Source organism: Scyliorhinus torazame, chromosome 10 (genome assembly GCF_047496885.1).
Source record: "Scyliorhinus torazame isolate Kashiwa2021f chromosome 10, sScyTor2.1, whole genome shotgun sequence".
Classification (NCBI taxonomy): domain Eukaryota; kingdom Metazoa; phylum Chordata; class Chondrichthyes; order Carcharhiniformes; family Scyliorhinidae; genus Scyliorhinus; species Scyliorhinus torazame.
In genome coordinates this window covers 5811012-5838815 of record NC_092716.1, presented here as the reverse complement: position 1 = coordinate 5838815, position 27804 = coordinate 5811012, and the positions used below count along the sequence as shown (strand labels likewise).

The following is a 27804-nucleotide window of genomic DNA, read 5'->3' as shown; positions in this document are numbered from 1 at the left end:
GCACATGTGCCAATGTACAAGTGGACCATCTACAAGCCCTCCACGAGGACCTCTGCCACCCGGGGGTCACTCGTTTCTACCACTTCCTTAAGGCCCGCAACCTCCCTTACTCCGTCGAGGACGTCCAAACAGTCACCAGAAACTGCCAGATCTGCGCTGAGTGCAAACCGCACTTTTTCAGGCCAGATAGAGCGCACCTGGTTAAGGCCTCTCGACCCTATGAACGCCTCAGTTTGGATTTCAAAGGCCCCCTCCCCTCCACCAATCGCAACGCGTACTTCCTGAACGTCGTTGACGAATACTCCCGTTTCCCTTTCGCCATCCCCTGCCCCGACAAGACAGCGTCCACGGTCATTAAAGCCCTCGGTACCATTTTTACACTGTTCGGTTTCCCCGACTATATCCATAGCGACAGGGGGTCCTCCTTTATGAGTGACGAACTGCGTCAATTCCTGCTCAGCAGGGGCATAGCCTCGAGCAGGACGACCAGTTACAACCCCTGGGGGAACGGGCAGGTAGAAAGGGAGAATGGAACGGTCTGGAAGGCCGTCCTGCTGGCCCTCCGGTCTAGGAGCCCCCCAATTTCCCGCTGGCAGGAAGTCCTCCCGGATGCCCTTCACTCTATCCGGTCCCTGCTGTGCACCACCACGAATCAAACGCCTCACGAGCGCCTCCTCCTCTTTCCTAGGAAGTCCTCCTCTGGAACGCCACTTCCGACCTGGCTAGCAGCTCCGGGACCCATTCTGCTCCGGAAACATGTGCGGGCGCACAAGTCAGATCCGTTGGTGGAACGGGTGCATCTCCTTCACGCCAACCCACAATACGCCTATGTGGAGTACCCCGATGGGTGACAGGACACGGTCTCCCTGCGAGATCTGGCGCCCGCCGGAGCTACCCACACCCCCCCAACGCCAATCACCACCTCCTCACTCCCGCCGGTTCATCCCGCAGCCACCCCCTTCCCGGGGGGTTCGGTTCTCCTCCCAGACCTGCCCAGGAGTAAGGACACAGGGGACAGCGTTACGCTCCCAGAGTCGACGGGACTCGAGCCAGCGCCATCACCACCACGCCCGAGACGATCGGAAAGGACGACCAGGGCGCCCATCCGGCTCATCGAATCACTTTAACTCTCAACGTTTTCAGTTATTGTGTCTTGTTATAGTTATGGCATCATGCCGACCCTGTTTGGCCCGTTGGCCCAGTTGAAGCGATAATTTTGTGTTTTGTTCAAAGTTACGGCACAGTACCGACTCTGTAAACCCCTACCACCATGCGAACCACCATCCCGCCGGGTTTTTTTCAACAAGGGGTGAACGTGGTGGTATGTATTAGGGGTAATACGGTACACCACGTGTCGACAGGCTATTGGTGGAGGGATGCCAGGTCCTGATAGGATCTGCCACCTACTGGACTCCACCCAGAAATGCCGATATAAGAACCCAGTTTTTCCCTCCATTTCCCTCAGCAGTTGCATTCTGTAATCACGCTGCTGGGGATAAAGTTCTGCTTAATAAAGCCTTCAATTGACATTACCTCAACCTGCCTCGCATCATATTGACGGTGCTACAAGTATGTCCTGCAGCCGATCTGAGACATCCCTGACCCGTACACCCGGGAAGCAACATACCATTCGGGAGTCTCGTTTTCGACCACAGAAACGCCTGTCTACTCCCCTTACGATTGAATCCCCTATGACTATAGCCCTGCCAGTCTTTTTCCCGCCCTTCTGTGCAGCAGAGCCAGCCACGGTGCCATGAGCCTGGCTACTACTGCCTTCCCCTGGTGAGTCATCTCCCCCAACAGTATCCAAAACTGTATACCTGTTTTGGAGGGAGATGACCGCAGGGGACACCTGCACTGCCTTCCTGCTCTTTCTCTGCCTTTTGGTCACCCATTCCCTGTCTCCCTCACCAATCCTAATCTGCGGTGTGACCAACTCACTGAACGTGCTATCCACGACCTCCTCAGCATCGCGGATGCTCCAAAGTGAGTCCATCCGCAGCTCCAGAGCCGTCATGCGGTCTAACAGGAGCTGCAGCTGGACACACTTCCCGCACATGAAGGAGTCAGGGGCATCGGCCGCGTCCCTGAACTCCCACATTCAGCACGAGGAGCATAACACGGGTCTGGGATCTCCTGCCATTTTTACACTTTACCTTAACTGATTACAAATATAATATCAAATAATGAATAAGTGAAAGGAATAAGGATTTTACTTACCAATCACAATACTTACCAACCCAGGAAGAGTTAAATTTGTCCCAGCTATTTACCTCCCTGACAGACCCCGGGCCACTGCTCCCGCCGAAAATCTGAATGCCGCTTCTCCTGCAAGGTAAGTTTTTAAAGGGTAAACTTACCTTCCCGACAGACCCCTGGCCACTGCACCCGCTGAAAGTCTGAAGCTATAACTTGCGGATAAAAGAAAAAGAAAAGAGAGAACTTACTTGATATTCACTCACCCCCTTAGGTTAGAGGAGGTGGAAGGGTGGGAGACACTACAAGTGTAGTGTCTCGGGTTTAGCAACCGCCCAACTTAGATAGAGGTAAAAATCAAACACTTAGGCACCTACCTGATTCCCAAGCTGCGCTCCGGCTCCCTCCCTCTCTCCCACCCGAAAAATGAAGGCCGCTGGAACCTGAAGCCCAGCCCAGCTCGGCCCAGCCCAGCCCAGCCCAGCCCGGCCCAACCCAGCCCAGCCCAGCCCATCCCAGCCCGGCCCAACCCAGCCCAGCCCAGCCCATCCCAGCCCAATCCAGCCAAGCCTAGCCCAGCCCAGCCCAGCCCAGCCCTGCCCAGCGTAGCCCAGCCCAGCCCTGCCCAGCCCAGCCCTGCCCAGCCCAGCCCAGCCCAGCCCAATCCAGCCAAGCCTAGCCCAGCCCAGCCCAGCCCAGCCCTGCCCAGCGTAGCCCAGCCCAGCCCTGCCCAGCCCAGCCCTGCCCAGCCCAGCCCAGCCCAGCCCAATCCAGCCAAGCCTAGCCCAGCCCAGCCCAGCCCAGCCCTACCCAGCGTAGCCCAGCCCAGCCCTGCCCAGCCCAGCCCTGCCCAGCGTAGCCCAGCCCAGCACTGCCCAGCCCAGTCCTGCCCAGCGTAGCCCAGCCCTGCCCAGCGTAGCCCAGCCCTGCCCAGCCCAGCTCAGCCCAGCCCAGCCCTGCCCTGCCCAGCGTAGCCCAGCCCAGCCCAACCCAGCCCAGCCCAGCCCAGACCAGCCCAGCCCAGCCCAGCCCAATCCAGCCAAGCCTAGCCCAGCCCGGCCCAGCCCAGCCCAGCTAGGCTTAGCCCAGCGTACCCCAGCCCAACCCAGCCCAGCCCAGCCCAGCCCTGCCCAGCGTAGCCCAGCCCAGCCCAGCATAGCCCAGCCCAGCCCAGCCCAACCCAGCGTAGCCCAGCCCAGCCCAGCCCAACCCAGCCCAGCCCAGCCCAGCCCAACCCAGCGTAGCCCAGCCCAGCCCAGCCCAACCCAGCCCAGCCCAGCCCAGCCCAATCCAGCCAAGCCTAGCCCAGCCCGGCCCAGCCCAGCGTAACCCAGCTCGGCCCAGCCCAGCCCAGTGCAGCCCAACCCAACCCGGCCCGGCCCAGCATAGCCAAGCCCAGCCCAGCCCAGCTCAGCCCAGCCCAGCCCAACTTAAATAGAGGCAAAAAACAAACACTTAAGCAACTACCTGATTCCCAAGTTGCGCTCCGGCTCCCCCTCTCTCTCCCGCCCGAAAAATTAAGGCCGCTGGAACCTGGGGGCAAGTTTAAACACCTACCTGAATCCCAAGCTGCACTCGCTGCACTCCGGCTCCCTCTCTCTCTCCTGCTCTCGGAAAGGAAGGCTGATGGAACCTGGGGGCAAGTTTAAACATGTACCTGAATCCCAAGCTGCGCTCCGGCTCCCTCTCTCTTTCCTGCTCCCGGAAATGAAGGCCGCTGGAACCTGGGGCAAGTTTAAACACGTACCTGAATCCTAAGCTGCACTCGCTGTGCTCCGGCTCCCTCTCTCTCTCCCGCTCCGAAAAGTGAAGGCCGCTAGAACCTGGGGGCAAGTTTAAACACGTAGAACCTTAGTTAGGACACACTTGGAGTATAGTGTTCAATTCTGGTCGACACACTACCAGAAGGATGTGGAGGCTTTAGAGAGGGTGCAGAAGAGATTTACCAGGATATTGCCTGGTATGGAGGGCATTAGCTATGAGGAACGGTTGAATAAACTTGGTTTGTTCTCACTGGAACGACGGAGGTTGAGGGGCGACTTGATAGAGCTCTACAAAATTATCAGGGGCATGGACAGAGTGGATAGTCAGAAGCTGTTCCCCAGGGTAGAGGGGTCAATTACTAGGGGGCATAGGTTTAAGGTGAGAGGGGCAAGGTTTAGAGTGGATGCACAAGAGAAGTTTTTTACACAGAGGGTAGTGGGTGCCTTGAACTCGCTGCCAGAGGAGGTGGTGGAAGCAGGGACGATAGTGACATTTAAGGGGCATCTTGACAAATACATGAATAGGATGGGAATAGAGGGATACGGACCCAGGAAGTGGAGAAGATTGAAGTTTAGTCGGGCAGCATGGTCGGCACGGGCTTGGAGGGCCGAAGGGCCTGTTCCTGCGCTGTACATTTCTTTGTTCTTTGTTCTTTGTGCCCAGATCTCAGTAAAGTTAGTTTGAAAACCAGAAATTGGTCGCAAGTAAATGAACCATCCAACAGTCTGTAAGTTCTATTACTTTCAAGATTACAGCTGTGCTTATTCAAATAAACTTCCATTCGATATTTTACAAGTGTAGGATTTCACCATTGTCTTCTTCAGAATAGGGAAGGTCATGGATCAAGCAAAACAATAGTTATTTTCTCCCTCTTAAGAATTTTATTTCTTTCCAGACAAGACAGCTTTTACTAAACAGTCGTGTGATTTCTTCTCCAACCTTCCCAGCCCAGCCCAGCCCAGCCCAGCCCAGCCCAGCGTAGCCCAGCCCAGCGTAGCCCAGCTCAGCCCAGCCCAGCCCAGCCCTGCCCAGCCCAGCCCAGCCCAGCCCTGCCCAGCGTAGCCCAGCTCAGCCCAGCCCAGCCCAGCCCTGCCCTGCCCAGCCCAGCCCAGCCCAGCCCAGCCCAGCCCAATCCAGCCAAGCCTAGCCCAGCCCGGCCCAGCCCAGCCCAGCTAGGCTTAGCCCAGCGTAGCCCAGCCCAGCCCAGCCCAGCCCAGCCCAGCCCAGCCCAGCGTAGCCCAGCCCAGACCAGCCCAGCCCAATCCAGCCAAGCCTAGCCCAGCCCAGCCCAGCCCAGCCCTGCCCAGCGTAGCCCTGCCCAGCCCTGCCCAGCCCAGCCCTGCCCAGCCCAGCCCAGCCCAGCCCTGCCCAGCGTAGCCCAGCTCAGCCCAGCCCACCCCTGCCCTGCCCAGCGTAGCCCAGCCCAGCCCAGCCCAACCCAGCCCAGCCCAGCCCAGCCCAATCCAGCCAAGCCTAGCCCAGCCCGGCCCAGCCCAGCCCAGCTAAGCTTAGCCCAGCGTACCCCAGCCCAACCCAGCCCAGCCCAGCCCAGACCTGCCCAGCGTAGCCCAGCCCTGCCCAGCGTAGCCCAGCCCAGCCCAGCCCAACCCAGCGTAGCCCAGCCCAGTCCTGCCCAGCGTAGCCCAGCCCTGCCCAGCGTAGCCCAGCATAGCCCAGCCCAGCTCAGCCCAGCCCAGCCCAGCCCAACCCAGCCCAGCCCAGCCCAGCCCAGCCCAGCCCAATCCAGCCAAGCCTAGCCCAGCCCAGCCAGCCCTGCCCAGCCCAGCCCAGCCCAGCCCAGCCCAGCCCTGTCCTGCCCAGCGTAGCCCAGCCCAGCCCAGCCCAGCCCAGCCCTGTCCTGCCCAGCGTAGCCCAGCCCTGCCCAGCCCAACCCAGCCCTGTCCAGCCCAGCATAGCCCAGCCCAGCTCAGCCCAGCCCAGCCCTGCCCTGCCCAGCGTAGCCCAGCCCAGCCCAGCCCAACCCAGCCCAGCCCAGCCCAGCCCAGCCCAATCCAGCCAAGCCTAGCCCAGCCCGGCCCAGCCCAGCCCAGCTAGGCTTAGCCCAGCGTAGCCCAGCCCAGCCCAGCCCAGCCCAGACCTGCCCAGCGTAGCCCAGCCCAGCCCAGCATAGCCCAGCCCAGCCCAGCCCAACCCAGTGTAGCCCTGCCCAGCCCTGCCCAGCCCTGCCCAGCCCTGCCCAGCGTAGCCCAGCCCAGCCCTGCCCAGCCCGGCCCAGCCCGGCCCAGCCCAGCCCAGCGTAGCCCAGACCAGCCCGGCCCAGCCCAGCGTAGCCCAGCCCAGCCCAGCCCAACCCAGCTCGGCCCAGCCCAGCCCAGGGCAGCCCAACCCAACCCAGCCCGGCCCAGCCCAGCCCAGCCCGGCCCAGCCCGGCCCGGCCCAGCATAGCCAAGCCCAGCCCAGCCCAGCCCAGCCCAGCTCAGCCCAGCCCAGCCCAACTTAAATAGAGGCAAAAATCAAACACTTAAGCAACTACCTGATTCCCAAGCTGCGCTCCGGCTCCCTCTCTCTCTCCCGCCCGAAAAGTTAAGGCCGCTGGAACCTGAGGGCAAGTTTAAACACCTACCTGAATCCCAAGCTGCACTCGCTGCACTCCGGCTCCCTCTCTCTCTCCTGCTCTCGGAAAGGAAGGCTGATGGAACCTGGGGGCAAGTTTAAACACGTAGAACCTTAGTTAGGACACACTTGGAGTATAGTGTTCAATTCTGGTCGACACACTACCAGAAGGATGTGGAGGCTTTAGAGAGGGTGCAGAAGAGATTTACCAGGATGTTGCCTGGTCTGCAGGGCATAAGCTATGAGGAGCGATTGAATAAACTCGGTTTGTTCTCACTGGAACGTCGGAGGTTGAGGGGCGACTTGATTGAGGTCTAGAAAATTATGAGGGGCATAGACAGAGTGGATAGTCAGAGGCTTTTCCCCAGGGTAGAGGGGTCAATTACTAGGGGGCATAGGTTTAAGGTGAGAGGGGCAAGGTTTAGTGGAGATGTACGAGGCAAGTTTCTTACACCGAGGGTAGTGGGTGCCTGGAACTCGCTGCCGGAGGAGGTAGTGGAAGCAGGGACGATAGGGACATTTAAGGGGCATCTTGACAAATACATGAATAGGATGGGAATAGAGGGATACGGACCCAGGAAGTGTAGAAGATTGTAGTTTAGTCGGGCAGCATGGTCGGCACGGGCTTGGAGGGCCGAAGGGCCTGTTCCTGTGCTGTCCATTTCTTTGTTCTTTGTTCTTTGTGCCCAGATCTCAGTAAAGTTAGTTTGAAAACCAGAAATTGGTCGCAAGTAAATGAACCATCCAACAGTCTGTAAGTTCTATTACTTTCAAGATTACAGCTGTGCTTATTCAAATAAACTTCCATTCGATATTTTACAAGTGTAGGATTTCACCATTGTCTTCTTCAGAATAGGGAAGGTCATGGATCAAGTAAAACAATAGTTATTTTCTCCCTCTTAAGAATTTTATTTCTTTCCAGACAAGCCAGCTTTTACTAAAACAGTCGTGTGATTTCTTCTCCAACCTTCCCAGCCCAGCCCAGCCCAGCGTAGCCCTGCCCAGCCCTGCCCAGCTCAGCCCAGCCCAGCCCAGCCCAGCCCAGCTCAGCCCAGCCCAGCTCAGCCCAGCCCAGCCCAGCCCAGCCCAGCCCAGCCCAGCCCAGCCCAGCCCAGCCCAGCCCAGCCCAGCGTAGCCCAGCCCAGCTCGGCCCAGCCCAGCCCAGCGTAGCCCAGCCCTGCCCAGCGTAGCCCAGCCCAGGGCAGCCCAGCCCAGCCCAGCACTGCCCAGCCCAGCCCAGCCCTGCCCTGCCCAGCCCAGCCCTGCCCTGCCCAGCGTAGCCCAGCCCAACCCAGCGTAGCCCAGCCCAGCCCAGAACAACCCAGCCCAGCCCAGCCCGGCCCTGCCCAGCGTAGCCCAGCCCGGCCCAGCCCAGCCCAGCCCAGCCCAGCCCGGCCCAGCCCAGCCCAGCGTAGCCCAGCCCAGCCCAGAACAACCCAGCCCAGCCCAGCCCGGCCCTGCCCAGCGTAGCCCAGCCCGGCCCAGCCCAGCGCAGCCCAATCCAGCCCAGCCCGGCCCAACCCAGCTCGGCCCAGCCCAGCTCGGCCCAGCCCAGCTCGGCCCAGCCCAGCCCAGCGTAGCCCAGCCCAGCCCAGCCCAGCCCAGCCCAACCCAACCCAGCTCGGCCCAGCCCAGCTCAGGCCAGCCCAGCCCAGCGTAGCCCAGCCCAATCCAGCCCAGCCCTGCCCAGCCCGGCCCAGCATAGCCCAGCCCAGCCCAGCCCAGCCCAGCCCAACTTAAATAGAGGTAAAAATCAAACACTTAAGCACCTACCTGATTCCCAAGCTGCGCTCCGGCTCCCTCCCTCTCTCTCTCCCGCCCGAAAAATAAGGCCGCTGGAACCTGGGGGCAAGTTTAAACACCTACCTGAATCCCAAGCTGCACTCGCTGCGCTCCGGCTCCCTCTCTCTCTCCCGCTCTCGGAAAGGAAGGCTGATGGAACCTGGGGGCAAGTTTAAACATGTACCTGAATCCCAAGCTGCGCTCGCTGTGCTCAGGCTCCCTCTCTCTCTCCCGCTCCGAAAAATGAAGGCCGCTGGAACCTGGGGGCAAGTTTAAACACGTAGAACCTTAGTTAGGACACACTTGGAGTATAGTGTTCAATTCTGGTCGACACACTACCAGAAGGATGTGGAGGCTTTAGAGAGGGTGCAGAAGAGATTTACCAGGATGTTGCCTGGTATGGAGGGCATTAGCTATGAGGAACAGTTGAATAAACTCCGTTTGTTCTCACTGGGACGACGGAGGCTGAGGGGCGACTTGATTGAGGTCTAGAAAATTATGAGGGGCATAGACAGAGTGGATAGTCAGAGGCTTTTCCCCAGGGTAGAGGGGTCAATTACTAGGGGGCATAGGTTTAAGGTGAGAGGGGCAAGGTTTAGAGTGGATGCACGAGGAAAGTCTTTTACACCGAGGGTAGTGGGTGCCTGGAACTCGCTGCCGGAGGAGGTGGTGGAAGCAGGGACGATAGTGACATTTAAGGGGCATCTTGACAAATACATGAATAGGATGGGAATAGAGGGATACGGACCCAGGAAGTGTAGAAGATTGTAGTTTAGTCGGGCAGTATGGTTGGCACGGGCTTGGAGGGCCGAAGGGCCTGTTCCTGTGCTGTACATTTCTTTGTTCTTTGTTCTTTGTGCCCAGATCTCAGTAAAGTTAGTTTGAAACCAGAAATTGGTCGCAAGTAAATGAACCATCCAACAGTCTGTAAGTTCTATTACTTTCAAGATTACAGCTGTGCGACTTCCGGGTGCGGCGATGACCAGCTGAGTCGCACGTTTCGGCAGCTCCCGGTGAAACGGACTTTTGGGCTCTTGATAGGAGCCCCAACGGCAATTTTGACGGCTAAAAACACTGTGCGGTAAACCAGAAGGGAATCCCCCCTGGATACGGATGAAAAAAGGAGGAGAAAGTGGCCGGATTGCAGTGGATCCTTTAGAACAGCGGCAAGGAAGGCAAGCAAAAACCAAGATGGCGTCGGAAGGTGGCAGTTTAACATGGGGCCCTGAACAACAAGAGTTCTTGAAATGCTGTGTGGAAGAGCTCAAAAAGGAAATGAAGAAAGAGCTGTTGGCCCCGATACTACAGGCGATCGAAGGGCTAAAGGAGGAGCAAAAGACCCAGGAGCGGGAGCTTCGGGTCGTGAAGGCAAAGGCAGCCGAGAATGAGGACGACATACAGGGCCTGGTGGTGAAGACGGAGACGCATGAGGCACATCAGAAACGATGTGTGGAAAGGTTGGAGGCACTGGAAAACAACGCAAGGAGGAACAACCTGAGGATTCTTGGTCTTCCTGAAGGTGCAGAGGGAGCGGACGTCGGGGCATATGTGAGCACGATGCTGCACTCGTTAATGGGAGCAGAGGCCCCGGCGGGTCCGTTGGAGGTGGAGCGAGCATACCGAGTGATGGCGCGAGGACCGAGAGCAGGAGAAATTCCCAGAGCCTTAGTGGTGAGATTCCTCCGTTTTAAGGATAGAGAAATGGTCCTTAGATGGGCGAAGAAAACTCGGAGTAGTAAATGGGAGAACGCGGTGATCCGCGTTTATCAAGACTGGAGTGCGGAGGTGGCGAGAAGGAGGGCGAGCTTTAATCGGGCCAAGGCGGTGCTTCATAAAAAGAAGATAAAATTTGGAATGCTGCAACCGGCAAGACTGTGGGTCACATATCGAGGGAGGCACCACTACTTTGAGACGGCGGATGAAGCGTGGACTTTTATTGTGGAAGAAAAACTGGAATGAGCGGGTTATTAAAAAGAACATTTGAACAAAGTGGTGGGGCGAATGTGGGGGGCGAAGAGGGGGGTTAAAAAGAGGGGAAAGAGGAGTTTTATGTACTAATCCTGCGATGTGGTAACTTTTCTCTCTTCCACAGGTGGTGATGGGGGGAGGAGGGGAGGTGGAGGAGATGGGGCGTTGGCCATTGGGGGCGGGGCCAAGGGAGAAGCGCGGGCTTGGTTCCCGTGCTATGATAATCATGGCGGGAATAGAGAAACAGGAAGGAAGGGGCGTCGCACGGTGCGAGCCGAGGTCACGGGGGGAAGCCGAGGTCGGCCAGAGTTTGCTGACTTCTGGGAGCAACATGGGGGGAGTAATTACGCTAGCGGGGGATCTAGCGGGGGGGGGGGGGGTGGGAGGGGGGAATTACTGGGCTGCTGCTGCTGGGGAGAGGGTGGAGCTGGTATGGGAGGAGATGGGCGGGGGGGCACCGCCTGGGGGAGATACAGCTGCGTGGGAACCGGGTGAGGAGCTGGAAAAAGGGGATGGCTAATCGACAAGGGGGGGAGGTAGGAAGCTCCCCAACCCGGCTGATCACGTGGAATGTGAGAGGGCTGAACGGGCCGATAAAGAGGGCACGGGTACTCGCACACCTTAAGAAACTTAAGGCTGATGTGGTTATGTTACAGGAAACGCACCTGAAACTGATAGACCAGGTTAGGCTACGCAAAGGATGGGTGGGGCAGGTGTTCCATTCGGGGCTAGATGCGAAAAACAGGGGGGTGGCTATATTAGTGGGGAAGCGGGTAATGTTCGAGGCAAAGACTATAGTGGCGGATAACGGGGGCAGATACGTGATGGTGAGCGGCAAACTACAGGGGGAGACGGTGGTTTTGGTAAACGTATATGCCCCGAACTGGGATGATGCCAATTTTATGAGGCGGATGCTAGGACGCATTCCGGACCTAGAGATGGGAAAGCTGATAATGGGGGGAGATTTTAATACGGTGTTGGAACCAGGGCTGGATAGGTCGAAGTCCAGGACTGGAAGGAGGCCGGCAGCAGCCAAGGTACTGAAAGATTTTATGGAGCAGATGGGAGGTGTAGACCCGTGGAGATTTAGCAGACCTAGGAGTAAGGAGTTCTCGTTTTTCTCCCATGTCCATAAAGTCTACTCGCGAATCGACTTTTTTGTGCTGGGAAGGGCGTTGATCCCGAAGGTGAGGGGAACGGAGTATACGGCTATAGCCATTTCGGATCACGCTCCACACTGGGTGGACTTGGAGATAGGGGAGGAAACAGGAGGGCGCCCACCCTGGAGAATGGACATGGGACTAATGGCAGATGAGGGGGTGTGTCTAAGGGTGAGGGGGTGCATTGAAAAGTACTTGGAACTCAATGATAATGGGGAGGTCCAGGTGGGAGTGGTCTGGGAGGCGTTGAAGGCGGTGGTTAGAGGGGAGCTGATATCAATAAGGGCACATAAAGGGAAGCAGGAGAGTAAGGAACGGGAGCGGTTGCTGCAAGAACTTTTGAGGGTGGACAGACAATATGCGGAAGCACCGGAGGAGGGACTGTACAGGGAAAGGCAAAGGCTACATGTAGAATTTGACTTGCTGACTACGGGCACTGCAGAGGCACAATGGAGGAAGGCACAGGGTGTACAATACGAATATGGGGAGAAGGCGAGCAGGTTGCTGGCACACCAATTGAGGAAAAGGGGAGCAGCGAGGGAAATAGGGGGAGTGAGGGATGAGGAAGGAGAGATGGAGCGGGGAGCGGAGAGAGTGAATGGAGTGTTCAAGACATTTTATAAAAAATTATATGAAGCGCAACCCCCGGATGGGAGGGAGAGAATGATGGGCTTCTTGGATCGGCTGGAATTTCCCAAGGTGGAAGAGCAGGAAAGGGTGGGACTGGGAGCACAGATCGAGGTAGAAGAAGTGGTGAAAGGAATTAGGAGCATGCAGGCGGGAATGGCCCCGGGACCGGATGGATTCCCAGTCGAATTCTATAGAAAATATGTGGACTTGCTCGCCCCGGTATTGACGAGGACCTTTAATGAGGCAAAGGAAAGGGGACAACTGCCCCCGACTATGTCTGAAGCAACGATATCGCTTCTCTTAAAGAAGGAAAAGGACCCGCTACAATGCGGGTCCTATAGACCTATTTCCCTCCTAAATGTAGATGCCAAGATCCTGGCCAAGGTAATGGCAATGAGAATAGAGGAATGTGTCCCGGGGGTGGTCCACGAGGACCAAACTGGGTTTGTGAAGGGGAGACAGCTGAACACGAATATACGGAGGCTGTTAGGGGTAATGATGATGGCCCCACCAGAGGGGGAAACGGAGATAGTAGTGGCGATGGATGCCGAGAAAGCATTTGATAGAGTGGAGTGGAATTATTTGTGGGAGGTATTGAGGAGATTTGGTTTTGGAGAGGGGTATGTTAGATGGGTGCAGCTGTTGTATAGGGCCCCGATGGTGAGCGTGGTCATGAATGGACGGGGATCTGCATATTTTCGGCTCCATAGAGGGACAAGGCAGGGATGCCCTCTGTCCCCATTATTGTTTGCACTGGCGATTGAGCCCCTGGCGATAGCGTTGAGGGGTTCCAAGAAGTGGTGGGGAGTACTTAGAGGAGGAGAAGAACACCGGGTATCTTTGTATGCGGACGATTTGCTACTATACGTGGCAGACCCGGCGGAGGGGATGCCAGAAATAATGCGGATACTTGGGGAGTTTGGGGATTTTTCAGGGTATAAATTGAACATGGGGAAAAGTGAGTTGTTTGTGGTGCATCCAGGGGAGCAGAGTAGAGAAATAGAGGACCTACCGTTGAGGAAGGTAACAAGGGACTTTCGTTACCTGGGGATCCAGATAGCCAAGGATTGGGGCACATTGCATAGGTTAAATTTAACGCGGTTGGTGGAACAAATGGAGGAGGATTTCAAGAGATGGGATATGGTATCCCTGTCACTGGCAGGGAGGGTGCAGGCGGTTAAGATGGTGGTCCTCCCGAGATTCCTCTTTGTGTTTCAGTGCCTCCCGGTGGTGATCACGAAGGTTTTTTTTAAAAGGATTGAAAAGAGCATCATGGGTTTTGTGTGGGCCGGGAAGACCCCGAGAGTGAGGAAGGGATTCTTACAGTGTAGCAGGGATAGGGGGGGGCTGGCACTACCGAGCCTAAGTGAGTATTATTGGGCCGCTAATATTTCAATGGTGAGTAAGTGGATGGGAGAGGAGGAGGGAGCGGCGTGGAAGAGATTAGAGAGGGTGTCCTGTAGGGGGACTAGCCTACAGGCTATGGTGACAGCCCCATTGCCGTTCTCACCGAGGAACTACACCACAAGCCCGGTGGTGGTGGCTACACTGAAGATTTGGGGACAGTGGAGACGGCATAGGGGAAAGACTGGAGCCTTGGGGGGGTCCCCGATAAGAAACAACCATAGGTTTGCCCCGGGGGGAATGGATGGGGGATATGGAATGTGGCAAAGAGCAGGAATAACGCAACTGAAAGATTTGTTTGTGGATGGGAAGTTCGCGAGTCTGGGAGCGCTGACCGAGAAATATGGGTTGCCCCAAGGGAATGCATTCAGGTATATGCAACTGAGGGCTTTTGCGAGGCAACAGGTGAGGGAATTCCCGCAGCTCCCGACACAAGAGGTGCAGGACAGAGTGATCTCAAAGACATGGGTGGGGGATGGTAAGGTGTCAGATATATATAGGGAAATGAGGGACGAAGGGGAGACTATGGTAGATGAACTAAAAGGGAAATGGGAAGAAGAGCTGGGGGAGGAGATTGAGGAGGGGCTGTGGGCAGATGCCCTAAGCAGGGTAAACTCGTCGTCCTCGTGTGCCAGGCTAAGCCTGATTCAGTTTAAGGTATTACACAGGGCGCATATGACTGGAGCACGGCTCAGTAAATTTTTTGGGGTGGAGGATAGGTGTGCGAGGTGCTCGAGAAGCCCAGCGAATCATACCCATATGTTTTGGTCATGCCCGGCACTACAGGGGTTTTGGATGGTGGTGACAAAGGTGCTTTCAAAAGTAGTGGGGGTCCGGGTCGAACCAAGCTGGGGGTTGGCTATATTTGGGGTTGCACAAGAGCCGGGAGTGCAGGAGGCGAGAGAGGCCGATGTTTTGGCCTTTGCGTCCCTAGTAGCCCGGCGCAGGATATTGTTAATGTGGAAAGAAGCCAAGCCCCCGGGGGTGGAGACCTGGATAAATGACATGGCGGGGTTTATAAAGCTAGAGCGGATTAAGTTCGTTCTAAGGGGGTCGGCTCAAGGGTTCACCAGGCGGTGGCAACCGTTCGTCGAATACCTCGCAGAAAGATAGATGGAATGGAAAAAAGAAGGCAGCAGCAGCAGCCCAGGATCGGGGGGGGGGGGGGGCGGGGGGGGGGGGGGGGGGGGGAGTGGGTGGGGGGGGAGGAGGAACCAGAAGGACTCTCAGGGTTGTTAATATATACTGTATAATATGTATAGGTCGTTGCGACAGATAATTATATATTGGACTGTTAAATTATATTTTTGGAGAGTGTTACTTGTGATAAGGCAGTTGCCAATTAGGGCTAGTTTTCATTTTTGTTATTTATTATTTATTCATTTTTTTTTTGTTTATAAAATAGGTCATTGTTATTTGTGTTGTTATAATATTGTGTAAAGGATGCACAATGTACTGTGTTGGTTGACCAAAAATTTTCAATAAAATATTTGTAAAAAAAAAAAAGATTACAGCTGTGCTTATTCAAATAAACTTCCATTCGATATTTTACAAGTGTAGGATTTCACCATTGTCTTCTTCAGAATAGGGAAGGTCATGGATCAAGCAAAACAATAGTTATTTTCTCCCTCTTAAGAATTTTATTTCTTTCCAGACAAGACAGCTTTTACTAAACAGTCGTGTGATTTCTTCTCCAACCTTCCCAGCCCAGCCCAGCCCAGCCCAGCCCAGCCCAGCGTAGCCCAGCCCAGCGTAGCCCAGCTCAGCCCAGCCCAGCCCTGCCCAGCCCAGCCCAGCCCAGCCCAGCCCTGCCCAGCGTAGCCCAGCTCAGCCCAGCCCAGCCCAGCTCAGCCCAGCCCAGCGTAGCCCAGCCCAGCGTAGCCCAGCTCAGCCCAGCCCAGCCCAGCCCAGCCCAGCCCAGCCCAGCCCTGCCCAGCCCAGCCCAGCCCAGCCCTGCCCAGCGTAGCCCAGCTCAGCCCAGCCCAGCCCAGCCCAGACCAGCCCAGCCCAGCCCAGCCCAGCCCAGCCCTGCCCAGCCCAGCCCAGCCCAGCCCTGCCCAGCGTAGCCCAGCTCAGCCCAGCCCAGCCCAGCCCAGACCAGCCCAGCCCAGCCCAGCCCAGCCCAGCCCTGCCCAGCCCAGCCCAGCCCAGCCCTGCCCAGCGTAGCCCAGCTCAGCCCAGCCCAGCCCAGCCCTGCCCTGCCCAGCCCAGCCCAGCCCAGCCCAGCCCAGCCCAGCCCAGCCCAGCCCAGCCCAGCCCAGCCCAGCCCAGCCCAGACCAGCCCAGCCCAATCCAGCCAAGCCTAGCCCAGCCCAGCCCAGCCCAGCCCAGCTAGGCTTAGCCCAGCCCAGCGTAGCCCAGCCCAACTCAGCCCAGCCCGGCCCAACCCAGCTCAGCCCAGCCCAACCCAGCCCAGCCCAGCCCAGCCCAGCCCAGCGTAGCCCAGCCCATCCCAGCCCAGCCCAGCCCAGCCCAGCCCTGCCCAGCCCTGCCCTGCCCAGCCCAGCCCAGCCCAGCCCAGCCCAGCGTAGCCCAGCCCATCCCAGCCCAGCCCAGCCCAGCCCAGCCCTGCCCAGCCCTGCCCTGCCCAGCCCAGCCCAGCCCAGCCCAGCCCAGCGTAGCCCAGCCCAGACCAGCCCAGCCCAATCCAGCCCAGCGTAGCCCAGCCCGGCCCAGCCCAGCCCAGCCCAGCCCAGCCCAGCCCTGCCCAGCGTAGCCCAGCTCAGCCCAGCCCAGCTCAGCCCAGCCCAGCTCAGCCCAGCGTAGTCCAGCCCAGCCCAGCCCTGCCCTGCCCAGCCCAGCCCAGCCCAGTCCGGCCCAGCGTAGCCCAGCCCAGCCCAACACAGCACAACCCAGCGTAGCCCAGCGTAGCCCAGACCAATCCAGCCCAGCCCAGCTCGGCCCAGCTCGGCCCGGCCCAGCCCAGCCCAGCCCAGTCCGGCCCAGCGTAGCCCAGCCCAGCCCAACACAGCACAACCCAGCGTAGCCCAGACCAATCCAGCCCAGCCCAGCCCAGCGTAGCCCAGACCAATCCAGCCCAGCCCAGCTCGGCCCAGCTCGGCCCGGCCCAGCCCAGCCCAGCCCAGCCCGGCCCAGCCCAGCCCAGCCCAGAGTAGCCCAGCCCAGCCCAGCGTAGCCCAGCCCAGCCCAGCCCAGCCCAGCCCAGCCCAGCCCGGTACAGCCCGGTCCAGCCCGGCACAGCCCAGCCCAGCTCTGCCCAACCCAGCCCAGCGCAATCTAGCCCAGCCCAGCCCGGTCCAGCCCGGCCCAGCCCAGCCCAGCCCAGCTTTGCCCAGCCCAGCCCAATCTAGCCCAGCCCAGCCCAGCCCAGCTCTGCCCAGCCCAGCCCAGCCCAGCCCAGCCCAATCCAGCCCAGCCCAGCCCAGCCCAATCCAGCCCAGCCCGGCCCAGCCCAGCCCAGCCCAGCTCTGCCCAGCTCTGCCCAGCCCAGCCCAGCCCAGCCCAGCTCAGCCCAGCCCAGCCCAGCTCAGCCCAGCCCAGCTCTGCCCAGCCCAGCCCAGCTCAGCCCAGCCAAGCTCAGCCAAGCTCAGCCCAGCCCAGCCCAGCCCAGCCCAGCCCAGCTCAGCCCAGCCCAGCCCAGCCCAGCTCAGCCCAGCCCAGCCCAGCTCAGCCCAGCCCAGCTCTGCCCAGCCCAGCCCAGCCCAGCCCAGCCCAGCTCAGCCCAGCCAAGCTCAGCCAAGCTCAGCCCAGCCCAGCCCAGCCCAGCCCAGCCCAGCTCAGCTCAGCCCAGCCCAGCCCAGCCCAGCCCAGCTCAGCCCAGCCCAGCCCAGCTTAGCCCAGCTCAGCTCAGCTCAGCCCAGCTCAGCCCAGCCCAGCCCAGACCAGCCCAGCACAGCCCAGCCCAGCCCAGCTTAGCCCAGCTCAGCTCAGCTCAGCCCAGCTTAGCCCAGCTCAGCTCAGCTCAGCCCAGCTCAGCCCTGCTCTGCTCTGCTCTGCAAGGTTGAACAAGTGAATGATGATTGAAAGCAACAACTGGGATCACATGACTTTCAAATCCCCCAAACCATTAACTAGCTTAGAGTTTGGACAGTTGAAGACTGTGGACACAACTGCACTAAAAGACGTTTAACTGTTTGATTTCTGAGTCCTTCCACCTGTGAGTAAAACCCTGCAACGTTTAAATGATATTATATAAACTGGGAATCACTGGGAGATTTGTGGGAATTACTGATCCTGGGGGAATGTTTGAGAGTAACTAATCGTCGGGAAATGTGTGCGAAGAATTGAATCCTGGATTATGTGTGGGAATAACTGATTGTTGCAGAATATGTCAGAATAATAATATTCTTATTACTGTCACACAAGTAGGCTTACATTAACACTGCAATGAAGTTACTGTGAAAAGCCCCTAGTTGCCACATTCCGCCGCCTGTTCGGGTACACTGAGGGAGAATTCAGAATGTCCAATTCACCTAACAGCTCGTCTTTCGGGACTTGTGGGAGGAAACCGGAGCACCCGGAGGAAACCCACGCAGACACGGGGAGAACGTGCAGACTCCACACAGACAGTGACCCAGCCGGGAATCGAACCCGGCTCCCCGAATACCCGGGCATTGTGCTGGATGTTACTGATCCCAGGGTCACTGGTAAAGGAGGGACCCGGTGAAAGACTGTTGCTAAGTGGAGTACTGGCTTAATGTTTGATGGATGACTGTCAGCGGACTGCTGTATTTTCCATCAGCTTTGCAGCTAGCATTACATTTGCAACAGGAAGATTTTCTAAGCATGGGCTAATTTCATGAACGGAAACGGAAATAGTCTAAACGTATCAAACATCTTTGCAAATTTATATTTTATTCCAAATATTTCTATTCAATTCTCAGACTGGATTTTGTAAAAGGTTTCACTGAATATGGAGCATTTTAGATGGAAAAGTAATCTACTGCTTGCCTGCATTCTCGGTCTCACCATTGCCCCTTCGTTCCCAAAAACACACGGGGCTAACATACTCATCGTACCAATTGATGGAAGCCACTGGATCAACATGAGAGTTCTAATCGAAGAACTAAGACTACATGGACACAACATGACTGTGCTTCGTTCTTCGACAGCCTGGTATATCAAAGAGGAGCTTGATCTCTATCAATCCCTTGTGGTTCAACTACATGGAAACAAAGGAGTGGTCGAAGATCCAGGTGCCATACAGGGTTTGATACAAAAGTCATTGGCAGTCTCCAAGAGTGGCCTCACACTCTGGTCATTTATCCAGCTCCAGGTTGAACTGACATCGTTCTTACTTGATGGTCACTTATGGGCCAAACAATTCATTACTACACTTTTTGAAAACAAGGAATTGTTAAAACGACTTGCAGATGCAAAATTTGACATAATACTTGCAGATCCAGCTCTCTGTGCAGGCCCAATGCTTGGCTACTATTTAAATGTCCCATTGGTCTATAATGTTCGATGGATCCCTTCAGGAGAAGCTCACTTCCTTGCAGCCCCATCTCCACTATCCTATGTTCCAGGAATAGGATCACGATTAACAGATAAGATGACTTTCCACCAAAGAATTCAAAATGTTCTGCAAAGCCTTCTTCAGTCAAGTATTTCAGGATTTCTGATTCATCCGCCTTACAATAAGCTGTGCCGTCAATATCTAGGCAGAGACACAGATATCAACTCGATTCTTTTGAGGGCAGATGTGTGGCTGATGAGAGTAGACTTTACATTTGAATTTCCGAGACCCATCATGCCCAATTTTGTGCACATTGGAGGATTCCAGTGTAAACCACCCAAACCGCTCTCTGTGCAGTTCCAAGAGTTTGTGGAAACATCAGGGGAACATGGGATTGTTGTAATGTCACTGGGGACCTTGGTCAATTCTTTATCACTGGACATTACAATGGAAATTGCTGAAGCCTTTGCTCAAATACCCCAGAAGGTCATCTGGAGACATGATGGAGCCATCCCTCCCAATATCGGGAATAACACACTATTAGCAAAATGGATCCCTCAAAATGACCTGCTCGGACATCCCAAGACTCGAGCCTTCGTTTCCCATGGTGGCACCAATGGCGTGTACGAGGCCATCTACCATGGGGTGCCAATAGTTGGCCTACCATTGTTTTATGACCAATTTGACAACTTACTTAGACTTGAAAGCAGAGGAGCAGCTAAAGTGGTCGATGTTGCCACTCTCCAAACATCAGATCTACGAAGGGCTCTTAATGACGTCATAAACAACTCAAAATATCGGCAAAACATGCGGAGACTCTCTGCTCTCCACCGGGACCAGCCGGAGACTCCGATGGACAGAGCCATTTTCTGGATTGAGTACATAGCAAGACACAAAGGGGCAGTGCATTTGCGCTCAGAGTTTTACAGACTTCCCTGGTATGCCTATTACTGTGTGGATGTGATAATATTTCTTGCGCTGGTGTCACTAGCGACTATGATGCTGATAGCTCAAATATTGAAGAAATTTTACAACATGATTCTGAAGACAAAAGAAAAACTTCTGTAGGCCTGTTCCAATTTTGGTGGGTGCTGGATTCTTCGAATGTAATAATAGAAGCTTTGATCACATCAATGAGATGATGTAGTGTGTTGAAAATGTAATTGTGTCTTTTGTCCAATGCAGGCTGCCGTGCACATATATCAGTGCAGTGAGTCCAGGTGGCGAATAAAGGAATCCCTGGCCGGGATTTTACAGCCTCCACCGTTTGCAGCTAATTCCAAAATGCCTCTGCAGTCGAACACCTCCCTTGTGCGATTCCCTGCTCTGGGCCCCGGCTGATCACCAAGACCACGGGATCCTTATTCTGCCTTTGAAATGGCAATCACCAGATCCCACCCCCTTTAACTCCTTTATGCAATCTTCAATAATTAATCTGCGCAGTCTTAAATTCTAACTACAGATGGTATAAATGAGTCAGGCAATTATGAATCGAGTCTCTGAGGGGGGTTTCCCGACCATTGTTAAGGGGAGAAATCCTGTTGCCTGGGACATCTCCCCAGGATCGAGGTCACTACACGAACAGGTACATCGCCTGGGACAGGACATTCATCACTATTCGCTGCACCGGTTCGTGGGGGTGCTGGCAATTATGCCATTTTCCCCCTTTGTTTCATCATTCCGTGTATTTGGCTATCTGCCTCTCTCAATTTCCTTGACTCGAGAAATTATGTAAGGATCCTCCTGTTAATCTTTGTTTGTCCCTTGATTTTTCCTTTTAATTTCTGTTATTCTGCTATTTCAATTTTTGTACATGGACAATTAATGTGCCTATGCCTTTAAGATGGGCTTTACCTTTAATTTGAGTGGCTGGCAAACTGAGGGTTAACCTATGACCTAAGGCAAGGCAGGTTGGAAAGAGATATTTACGTTTCAGATGAACAGATTCCGGGGAGATCAGTGCTGACACACCTTGATGAACTTGGCTGGCGGTTAATGAGCTGGCTCAAATTGCTGGGCCTTTGCTGATACTCAATGCTGGTTGGTGCTGACCATTCTGGAATGTTGTGCAGAGCCAGAAGGATTCATCTTAAACAGCAGAGCAGCACCTCTGCCCGAGCTCTCTCCAGGAAAACCAATCCAGCCAGCGTTTCCTCTCTATACAGCCTGTGAGGGTTTGATTCCTGAAGGCTGAGCTGGAGGGAGCTCTTTGGGGTTTCTCTCCCTGAAAGACCGAAGCTGCTTCTCCGCTACTCTGCTTTCCTCAGTGAAGTTGGGGAATATTCTGGCGAGACAGGTAACCAGTTAAGTTTAAAACACTGGATGGAGCTGGGGGGAGGGTGAGGCCGAGAGTCTTAGCAATCAAATTGTCCTGATGCTGTTCCTTTAAGTGAAGGCCCAGAGTAATAGAAGTTAAATTGACTCTCCCAGAGGAAACCTTACAGCCTGGAAGCTCTGAATGAATGTTCCTGCCAGAAGATCCTCACTAACAATACACCGGTGGCTTTGATCTCTAAGCACCCTGAGAGGACAGCCTGCTGCAATGATCTTGACATCAGAAGCATGGACAACTCATCTTTCATTTCATTTTAATTCATATTATTTTACCCCTCCGCCTCCCTCTGTGTGTGCCTGTCATGGGCGTGTTTGGGTAGAGGGTGGGACTGTAGGAGGGTGGGGGTTAGTAGATTAGCTGCCCGTTATTCCATTATAATTATTTCATATTTTGACTTTGTTCTTGCTTTAAATAAACAGTTATTGTATTCAACGTACAACTCTGCTGCCTATAACTTATTGAGCAGTCAAGGGGGCCAAAGATTCTGCAAACATACAAATTGTTGGTTAATTCACTTGTGTTGGGACTCCGGGGTCAGTGGGGCTGGAATTGACCGTGCGCTGGCCCAGGGTGTCATAACAATTAGCATGTATATATCTCCACTGATCTCTCAGTCATCTAGGTAGGCTTCTATTAATCGGGCAATTTACATCCGATTTTGTCTAGATGCCTGTCAATCTGATTTTTGGAAATGTCTTATCGCATCATGCCTTTTGAATGCTGGCTACTGATGTCGCTGGACAGATTCCTACCTCTTGCTGGGCAGATTGCACCCTATCACGTCTTGTTAAACCCATTTTACGGCTGTTATAAGGCAGGTCCATGACACGTCCCCAGGTTCCGCGGCTCGTCTGGCTGTTCTAACTCTCTGTTCCTTACCATGAGTTCGAAACATTGTGGGCAACGAACCTTTAAATCCCTCCAAAACAATTATATCTCTGCAGGAATAGATTTCTTCTATTTTAATGCTCCCACCCACTTACCAAAATGACTTTGTTTAACCCTTTTGAATTCAATGTAAGTCTGTCCAGACTGTTTTCTTTGTCAGTAAGCCACTGTTACCAGCTTTCTTCGCTGTCTCATCGTCCTCACACCTTTCATCTGATAAAGATGCAGATACTTCACTCGCCGTGAAGAGTTGGATCCAAATGTCTTGTGGCCATTTCATCTCATTAGCTATTTTCTCAAAAGCACAAAAAAATGTCTCTGCATCCCTGTCATCGAATTTTGGGAGAGGTCGTACATATCTGAATGTCTCTCACTAGTTTCCCATCTCGAGCTATCTTCCTCCACCGTCTGCTCTAACCTTTTGTGCCTGCGTGCGGAGTTGGACGTTTGTCTCCCTTTTTGTCACTTTCTTCCCTTGCAGCTTGCTCTATTTCCTTTTATAACTCCCCGGAAAGCTCTCTCCCTTTCCCTTTCCTCTCTTTCCCCCTCTTTTTCTGGTAACTCTAAATTCTTAATGCCGATGTCTCATTGTAATTGAAGCATATCTAATTAAATTTTCTCACTTCCCAAAATATTGGATCCGGCTAACTCCTCACGTATTTTTAAATGTGTGGCTATGCTTTCAAATATCTCAGCCTTCTTAGTCCCTGTAGATAAGAATACTTCCAATTTATCTGCCAGTTTCATCAAGTTGGTTTTAGGCACACTTTCTCAACTTGCTATGTTAGAGAACATAGAACAGTCCAGCACAGTACTAGCACCTTCAGCCCTCGATGTTGTGCCGACCATTTATCCTAATCTCAGATCAACCTAACCTACACCCCTTCTATTTACTGCTGTCCATGTGCCTGTCTCAGAGTCGCTTAAATGTCCCTAATGACTCTGACTCCACTACATCTGCTGGCAGTGCATTCCACACACCCACCACTCTCTGTGTAAAGAACCTCTGACATCTCCCCTATACCTTCCTCCAATCACCTTAAAATTATGTCCCCTCGTGACAGCCATTTCCACCCTGGGGAAAAGTCTCTGGCTATCCACTCTATCCATGCCTCTCATCACCTTGTACACCTCTATCAAGTCACCTCTCTTCCTTCTTCGCTCCAGTGAGAAAATCCCTAGCTCCCTCAACCTTTCTTCATGAGACATGCCCTCCAGTCCAGGCAGCATCCTGGTAAATCTCCTCTGCACCCTCTCCAAAGCATCCACATCCTTCCTATAATGAGGCGACCAGAACTGGACACAATATTCCAAGTGTGGTCTAACCAGGGTTTTATAAAGCTGCAGCAAAACCTCGCGGCTCTTAAATTCAATTCCCCCTGTTAATGAAAGTCAACACACCATACGCCTTCTCAACAACCCTATCAACCTGGTTGGAAACTTTGAGGGATCTATGTACGTGGACCCCAAGATCCCTCTGTTCCTCCACACTTCCAAGGATCCTGCCTTTAACCCTGTATTCAGCATTCAAATTCGACCTTCCAAAATGAATCACTTCACATTTATCGAGGTTGAATCCATCTGCCACTTCTCAGCCCAGCTCTGCATCCTGTCAATATCCTGTTGTAACCTGCAACAACCCTCAACACTATCTACAACTCCACCAACCTTCGTGTCATCGGCAAACTTACTAACCCACCCTTCCACTTCCTCATCCAAGTCATTTATAAAAACTACAAAGAGCAGAGGTCCTGCAGGACATCACTGGTCACCGACCTCCAGGCGGAATATTTTCCATCCACTACCACTTGCTGTCTTCTTTCAGCCAGCCAGTTCTGTATCCAGACAACCAAATTTCCCTGTATCCCATGTCCCCTGACTTTCTGAATGAGCCTACCATGGGGAACCTTATTAAATGCCTTACTGAAATCCATATACACCACATCCACTGCCCGACCTTCATCAATGTGTCTCGTCATATCCTCAGAGAATTCAACAAGGCTTGTGAGGCATGACCTGCCCCTCACAAAGCCATGCTGACTATCTTCAATCAAACTATTCTTTTCTAAATAATCATAAATCCTATCTCTCAGAATCCTTTCCAATATTTTGCTCACCACAGACGTAAGACTGACTGGTCTGTAATTCCCAGGGATTTCCCTATTCCCTTTCTTGAACAGGGGAACAACATTCGCCTCCCTCCAATCATCCGGTGCTACTCCAGTGGAGAGTGAGGATGCAAAGATCATCGCCAACAGCACAGCAATCTCCTTCCTTGCTTCCTGTAGGAACCTTGGATATATCCCATCTGGCCCAGGGGACTTATCTATCCTGATGATTTTCAAAATTTCCAGCACATCCTCCTTCTTAATATCAACCTGTTTGAGTCTATTAACCTGGTTCACGCTGTTCTCATGAGCAACAAGGTTCCTCTCTCTAGTGAATACTGAAGCAAAATATTCATTTAGGGCCTCCCCCATCTCCTCAGACTCTAGGCACAAGTTCCCTCCACTATCCTTGATCAGCCCGACTCTCACTCTGATCATCCTCCTATTTCTCACATAACTGTAGAACGCCTTGGGGTTTCCCTAATCCTTCCCGCCAGGGCTTTTTCATGCCCCCTTCTAGCTCTTCAGTCCATTTTTGAGTTCCTTCCTGGCTACCTTGTAACCCTCTAGAGCCGTGTCAGATCCTTGCTTCCTCAACCTTACGTAAGCTTCCGTCTTCCTCTTGACTAGAAGCTCCACTTGTCATCCAAGGCTCCTTCACCTTACCATTCCTTCCTCGTCTCAGTGGGACAAAACTATCCAGCACTCGCAGCAAGTGCTCCTTAAACAACCCCCACATTACTGTTGTGCATTTCCCCAAGAACAATTGTTCCCACTTTATGCTCCTCAGCTCCTGTCTAATAGCAGTATAATTTCCCCTTCCCCAATTAAATACCTTCCCATACTGTGTGTTCCTATCCCTCTCCATGACTATGGTAAAGGTCAAGGAGTTGTGGTCACTGTCACCGAAATGCTCTCCCACCGAGACATCTGACACCTGGCCTGGTTCGTTGCTGAGCACCAAGTCCAATATGGCCTCCCACCTAATCGGCCTATCTACATATTGAGTCAGGAATCCTTCCTGTACACACCTGACAAAATCTGCTCCATCCAAACCATTTGCACTAAGGAAGTTCCAGTCAATATTAGGGAAGTTGAAGTCACCCATGACAACAACTCTGTTACTTCTGCACTTTTCCACGATCCGCCACCCAATCTGTTCCTCTATCTCTCTGCTGCTATTGGGCGTCGATAGAAAACTCCCAATAAAGTGACTGCTCCTTTCTTGTTTCTGACTTCCACCCACACTGACTCAGTAGACAAACCCTCCTCAACTATCTCCTTTTCTGCAGCTGTGATGCACTCCCGAATTAACAGTGCCACTCCCCCTCCTCTTTTACCTCTCTCCCTATTCTTCATGAAACATCTAAACCCCGAAACATCTAACAACCATTCCTGCCCCTGTAAAATCCATCCCTCCGTAACGGTTATAATAATAATAGCTGGACTTCTGGTGGGGGCTATCAAGGAGTAAGTCGCACATTTGGTGGCTCCCGCTTGATTCGGACTTTTGGACCTTTTCTACCGAACTTGAACTGTAAAACTGAAGACCGAGGCAATTGTGTACTGAATTCCCACATCGGTGCACGGAGAGAAGGACTAGAAGTGCTGGTAAAGGCAGAAACAGAAAGACAGAGAAGGCTTGGGCTGAAGCTGCCGCGGGAGACAGCATGGCGGAGGACCGGACCTCTGGTTTGTCGACCCAGCAGTCAACGGAGCAGCTGATGCAAGTTATTCAGAAAGGCTTTGCTGAGCAGAAACGGGACTGCTTGGCTTGAGCGGCTGGAGCTTAGATTGGTCGCCCGAGATCAGGCGATCCAGAAAGTGGAGAAGGCGCTGGCTGAGCAGGAGGAACATCAAACTGCGGTGGAGTTGGGGTTGCTGAGAGACCAGCAGAAGAAGCTCCTGGAGAAGGTGGAGGACCTAGGGAATAGGTCCCGCCGGCAGAACTTGAGAATCGTCGGGTTCCCGGAGGGGTCCGAAGGAGCGGACGCTGGGGCATACATAGCGGGCATGTTCGAGAAGTTGCTGGGGGATGGGGCATTCTCCCGACCCTTGGAGGTGGACAGGGCTCACAGAGCACCCGCAAGGAAGCCGCGAACGGGAGACCCCACGAGGGCAATGGTGGTGAGATTCCTCAGGTACTTGGATAAGGAGTGCATTCTACAGTGGGCCAAGCAGACACGGAGCTGTAAGTGGGACAACAGTATCCTGCGGGTCTACCAAGACCTGAGTGTGGAGGTGGCCAGGAGAAGAGCAGGCTTCAATCAGATTAGGTCGATCCTTTTTAAGAAAAAGGTGAAGTCCAGACTATTGTATCCGGCCTGTCTCTGGGTCACGTACGAGGAACAGCACTTTTATTTCGAGTCGCCTGAGGACGCTCTGGACTTAGTGAAAAGGAAAGGACTGGTGGTGGACTGAGAACTTTTGAACTTTGCTGCAACGTTCATGGAATTTTTTCTTTTTTTCTGTTCTTTAACAGGGGAGGGAACAATAGGTGGGAGACTATCCGGTGCCAGGGATGGGGGCCACCAAGCTAGCTGGACGGGCTAGCTCACGGATGCGCAGTGGGGGGGGGGGGGGGGGTGCATATGTTCGGTATATCAAAGGGGTTGGGTTACAGAGTGTTGTTACTAGGGAGGGGAGGGGGGGAAAATGTTTTGCTGACGAGGGAGGGACTTGGGCAGAGGGGCAGAGAGGAGGTTGGGGGCGGGGGCTGCCTGGGGGCGGGCCGATGGAGGCGCGGAGCATGGGCTGGAGGTGGGCCCAAAAAAGGGGGTGGCTGATCGGCGAAGGTGGGGGGGGGGGGGCAATGAGCCCCCCCCCAACTAGGCTGATCACCTGGAATGTTCGAGGGTTAAATGGGCAGGTCAAGAGGGCACGTGTGTTCGCGCATCTTAGGGGACTGAAGGCGGACATGTTAATGTTGCAGGAGACGCACCTTAGAATAACTGACCAGATTAGATTGAGGAAAGGCTGGATCAGTCAGGTCTTTCACTCGGGACTGGATTCAAAGACTATGGAGATTTGGGCAGCGGAGGGTGAAGGAGTTCTCCTTCTACTCACAAGTGCATAAAGTGTACTCCCGGATGGATTTCTTCATTTTGAGCAGGGCCTTACTGGCACCGGTGGTGGACACGGGGCACTCGGCGATCACAATCTCAGACCATGCTCCGCACTGGGTTGACCCGCAGGTTAGTAAAGACAGTAACCAGCGCCCGCACTGGAAGTGAGATGTGGGACCTTTGGCTGACGAAGGGGTGTACGAGCGGCTGAGGAAATGTATTCAGAACTACCTGCAGGTCAACAACACGGGGGAAATTTCAGCAGCGGTGGTCTGGGAAGCATTGAAGGCGGTGGTCAGAGGGGAGCCGATCTCGATAAGGGCCCATAGGGGGAAGGTGGACAGGGTAGAGATGGACCGACTGGTTAAGGAGATACTACAGGTCGATAGGAGGTATGCGGAGACCCCAGAGGCAGGGCTTTTAAGGGAACGGCGGAGGCTACAGGCGGAGTTCGGCTTGTTAACCACAGGGAGGGTGGTGGAGCAGCTGAGAAAGGCGAGGGGGACGATCT

The 27804-nt window shown here is 54.4% G+C and overlaps 1 pseudogene; it reads left to right on the top strand.

The window, feature by feature from the left end:
* The window catches only part of LOC140430322 (UDP-glucuronosyltransferase 2C1 pseudogene), an 84561-nt pseudogene extending 62890 nt beyond the window's left edge, over positions 1 to 21671 (top strand).
* The last annotated feature ends 6133 nt before the right edge of the window (positions 21672 to 27804 follow it).